This window comes from Ceratotherium simum, chromosome 21 (assembly GCF_057802395.1).
Source record: "Ceratotherium simum simum isolate JZ-2026a chromosome 21, ASM5780239v1, whole genome shotgun sequence".
Classification (NCBI taxonomy): Eukaryota; Metazoa; Chordata; class Mammalia; order Perissodactyla; family Rhinocerotidae; genus Ceratotherium; species Ceratotherium simum.
The window spans coordinates 26,778,845-26,784,455 of NC_141920.1; positions in this window are offsets into that span (position 1 = coordinate 26,778,845).

Genomic DNA, 5,611 nt, shown 5'->3' on the forward strand with positions numbered 1-5,611 from the left:
AAGTGGAGGAAGGGCATTTAGAAGAAAAAATCTCCTAGATAAATCTCTGCACAAAAATAATTCTGGAAAAAAGGTCAGAGTCCTACTTGAGACTAGTTCAGGCATCACGTGCCAATCCTAAGGAGATTCTGATCCCTAAAGGCGGAGGTGAGATGCTGCCAGAAGGGAGCAACGTTGACAGCCAGGGCCGCAGTGACACCGACAGTTGACCGCTGCAGGGAAGGCTCCTCACTACACTCAGCAGCAATGCAGTACTGTCCTCTCCAGCTTCCCCACTGTGGGTCTTAAAACATCAAAATCTGCATCCTAATATGCAATTATATGTGTCAGTTGTTACTCAATAAAGTTAAAAAACTCGTATCCTTCTCAGCTTTATATAATTTGTAAAAAATTTTAAGATGCAACTTGACAGCCAAGAAGAGAGGCTTTTTCCTTTCAAACACGAATAAACGAGAGAGAAGTCAGTGACTGTTGGAACTGGAGGGCCCCCTGAAGATTAATATTAAGATCACATCTTTAGTTGAGGTCAACAACACAGAAGCCATGACATTTAAAACAACGCTCCTGGGCCAGCCCCGTGGCTTAGCGGTTAAGTGCGCGCGCTCCGCTGCTGGCGGCCTGGGTTCGGATCCCGGGCGCGCACCGACGCACTGCTTCTCCGGCCATGCTGAGGCCGCATCCCACATACAGCAACTAGAAGGATGTGCAACTATGACGTACAACAATCTACTGGGGCTTTGGAGGGAAAAAAATAAATAAATTAAAAATAAATAAATATGGGCCGGCCCTGTGGCTTGGTGGTTAAGTGCGCGCGCTGCGATGCTGGCGGCCCGGGTTCGGATCCCGGATGCGCATTGAGGCACCACTTCTCTGTCCATCCTGAGGTCGAGTCCCACATACAGCAACTAGAAGGGTGTGCAGCTATGGCATACAACTATCTACTGGGGCTTTGGGGGCAAAAAATAAAATAAATAAAATCTTTAATTAATTAATTAATTAATTAATAAAACAACGCTCCTCCCACCACACCACACTGCCAAAGAGAACTCCAGGTTCAAATGCTGAAGATTTCAAAATACCATGATTCAAGAAAAAAGGCAGATTCTCAATATGGTTCAGTAGCTACTTACCCAATTCCTCCCAAAAAAAGAAAGAAAAAAAAGCACTTCTTAAAGATGGGGAAAAAATATTAAATCAGACAGTTAAAAATTCTTAGGAAATTTTTTAAAATAATTTTTATTTCATTCACCATTGAATTTTTATTCTTCTCTCAGCTTTTAAAATTAATAGGGAGGGAGGTACACACACAGGGGCAAGCTGGGAGAGCCTATAGCTACCTGTAAAAAACACAAATAGATTATTCCATTCTTCCAAGCAGCATTTAAAATTTCAAAGTAAAAACAGCAGTCATATACAATTATACATGTTTAACTCTCACATTATTTTGTAGAAAAACATAAAATACAAAAAAAAGGCAATATCAGGTTAGACGCCTTTAGAATGCTAAAATCCAGATGACCTTGAAGCATGCTGGATCTTAAAATCACTACAACTACTCCAAAATATATAAACGGGCCCCATTATGAGAAATATAAACACGAACATGATAAACAACTGCAAAGCAAGCAAGAGGAAAGCAATCTGAAGGTGGCTCAAGCTTAGACTAGGATACACCGCGACACATCCTGGCACAGTACAGTCAGATTCTTGCACTAACTGGCGATTCGGAGATGGATGCATTAACAAAGCTCTCCCTGTAGCTTGCAGCCTGTGGGAAAAAAGCCAAACATGTGTTGAACCACTTATTACTTCTCTTGTCAAAGCTTCTTCTTTTCAAGCCCAAACTCTTATTAAAATACAAAAGTTGTACACTTTACAAATGATTTCATTGTCAGAACTATTTCAAAATTTCACATGCAAAATGTATGTAGCTGATGCTTACACTGTGCTTTTCTTTGAACAAAAATTGCCCATCAACTGATCAAAATTGGCCTCTAGAGGCAACATATGCCAGAACTGGGCACTCCCCTACCCTTTCCTGGTCTAGTGTCCTATTGGCTTTTACAGACCTCACTAACTTTTTCTGGCCCAGAAGGGATCTTGGAGAACCATCCTCACTCATCTCCTCACTGAGCCAATGAAAAGCCGTGCTCTGCAAACCAGGGATGCAGGGCCTGGAGGAGGACCCTGGTCTCAACTCCCAGGCCTTGGCCTTCTGACCACAGCGCTGTCTCCCTCGTTCATTTTGGTAAAGGTCAGAGAAGGGCTCTACCTACACACTCTCTTTAATATTCAGTCTATGGGCCGGCCCCGTGGCTTAGCAGTTAAGTGCGCGCGCTCCGCTACTGGCAGCCCGGGTTCGATCCCGGGCGCGCACCAACACACCGCTTCTCTGGCCATGCTGAGGCCGCGTCCCACATACAGCAACTAGAAGGATGTGCAACTATGAAATACAACTATCTACTGGGGCTTTGGGGGGAAAAAAAGGAGGAGGATTGGCAATAGATTTTTCAGTCTACACATTTGTATGCTTGACCTTGGACTTAACTTTAATAGTCTACACTGCAATCTGTGAATCATCCATTAAGGCTGAATCTCAGAAACTCATCTCTGTCCCCACTAGAAACTAGTAAGAGCCATAAAGCCAGCTTTGTTAAGACTTACCCCGCTGAACTGAATCTCACTAGCAGCTTCCCAAATCTCATTCCACCACCAACACCGAACGTTAAAATGAAGACATCAGGAAATGGAGTAAGTTACCCTTCCTCCTCTTCCTCATACCTGCCTCCAGCCTATCCTCACCAACAATTCCTGCAGACTGAAAAACATTCAAAGTAAACCACGCAAAAGGGAGAAATTTTTTTAATTTTTAAGCTAAGACACGTTACAGAATTCCAAACTGCTGACAGATCACTCCGCAATTCTAAATCTCTCTCGATACCGTTTAGGCTTTGGTGGCCAACCTGGTTTGCTTTCAAACAGTCATAGGACAAAGATTTTTGCCTCTCCCCACCCAAAGAAACGTGTCTGTGAAGGCTGAATTTTCATTTTACATTTCCGAACCTCAGAGCTTCCAATACAAAGGAAATATTTAAATTTAAATTTTTAAAATGCATATATACATATGAAGATTTAAGGTCCTGGATTGAGGGGCCTAGAAATCCGACTCTAAGGCTAGCGCTGCTTACCTAGACAACCAAATTAATGAAGCTACCTGACTACAACCTAAATAGAAATCTTCTGTGCTCCGAGGACTAAGGTAACATTACTTTCCAATTCAGATTAAGCCAAAAGGGAAACAGACCTTCAAAAATTACAGCTGCATTACAATCTGGCTGAAGTCATCTGGGTTTTAATGGTTCTAACTATAGTCAAGTTCAGTGTAAAAGTACAGAATCCCTCCATGGACTTTCTTCCAGACAAGGATTCTGCACACGCAGTTATAACCTCACATGTGAAAACTATGAGAAAAAAGCAGCAAGAGTCAGAAATAAACATAAACTCATCTGGGTTTTAAAATTTTATAAATGGAATGTGTGAATTCAAAAGTATGACATATTCCTAATTTTAAGTCAACGAGCAACAGAGCCAGACCAGCAAAATGACCGGTGAATCACCAACACTGACCAGAGGCTCCGTTCAAAGCAATTACTTCCACTCTGTTGGCAGCAATCAGATTTGGGTCAGCCACATACTAGCAAGCCAATCTGATTAGGCTGATCAGACTTAAAGCCTAGGTCTCATCTGTGGACTAAGGGTGAGTCACAGTAAACATCACAAAAGGAGCTCATCATACCAAATCTTTCAAACAATTCTTAAAGAAACACTTCTCTACTTTTTACAGTCACTTTGGCGACAGCAAAAGAAAACCAATTCCTTTCCAACACCACATTACATTCTAGAGAGTAAGCCACAGCAAAAATACAATTCTTTAAATCAGTGAATCTGAAATATTGAATCACTGAATCTTCATTTAAAAGAAAATGGTGGCATGTGTCTTAGACCTTGATTTCATTTGGGGAAAAGCAGGATGAAAACCATAGTCTCAAAACGGAAAGGAGCTGGACTCATCAATACCAGCAAGCTGAAAAAGAAATATTAAAAGAACGTGTTACTTATTTTATAAAATACTCAAAGCCTATCTTAAGGAACACCCTCCAGAATTCTCAGGATACAAAATCCCCGTCTTGAGCTTCTCTGATCTACACACAGAATTGCAGATTGGATCTGAAGAACCCATGCAGGGCTTTCTAATGGGGTTACTTTTTCTGTCTATCAGCTCATTCTGATCCCAACAAGCACCCAGTGAGGGAGGCACTTCCGCTAATGTCATCATCCCTGATTCTCAGGTCAGAACAAGAAGAGAGGTCTATTAGCTCAAAAGTCACAAAGCCAGGAGGGACCTGCAAGGACTCAAGTCTGATGCTCCCCCTGCCACAATTAGACTTGAACTTGCAGGCAAATATGTAAGGCCAAAGTACAGGGCCGAGGACTACATCATGACCAGGTCGCCTGAGGTACACAGTAAAATGCAGATTTTCAATCTCCTTACTCAGAATTTCTAGGGATGGACTTTAGAAGTATGTCAATCAAGTTCCCCATGTGATTCTGACTACCAGCATGAATGAATCCTAAATCCAAATCCAGCCAGAGAATCCATCTGTTCACCTATCCTCTGCACAACACACAACTTGCCAAGCAAACCAAGCAGCTAATTCAAGTTCACTGCACCAGTGACCTAACCTCAATTAGTCACCTCAGAAGACTTTCCGTGCCTCAGCCTAAAGACGCAGGTCAATGGACTTAGGTCAGAGGTACACACAGTGTCAGCTTCATCCTTCCAAGGTGACTTCTCAGTTGACATTACCCAACAGTATCTTCACAAACTCCACACACTCCTGGAGGTATCTTCTTGTAGATTACTAACACATATGGTGTCAAATTCCTTCTGAAGGTGCATAGCATTTCAAGAAAGGTATCATACCATTAACTTCTAGAGGAAGTAATGTGGGTGTAACTCTAGTCAAAATCATCATCACGTTGGCTTTGCATAGCATCCATAATTGTGGTAGGTACTCTAAACATCACACAGAAAACTACCTTCTGCCTATTTAACTTTATTTCATACTGAAAATGGCAGCAAGTCTCCTTTTGAACTCATTTCTTACGGCACAGAATTTTAAAAGGGAGAAAAAAACGGTGATAATTTCAGTTATTTTATAGATTAAGGTTATGTTCACTGCCTTTGAAACATAATTTCAGCAAAAATAACAAAAAAGCATCTCCCCATGGTATCCACCAAGCACTGTCCTGCTGTACTTCTCAGGAGGACACAGCCTTACAAGGCTTCCCGGCAGCTAGGCCAAGCAGAGCCGGGAACTTCTGAAAGACCTCTCACAGTGACAGGAGCATATGAAACAGCAGGATGCTGAGCAATGTTAATGTGAAGAATGGAGAAAAGAGGAATTGGCTTAGAAATAAGCACATCTGAAAAAACAGTGAAGGATTTGAAAAGATCAGTCTTCATTTAAGAAAGAAGCATCAGTACCTTGTCATTTGACCCTAAAAGAACATACCCAGGGCAAGACAAATTTCAGAAGACATGACACTC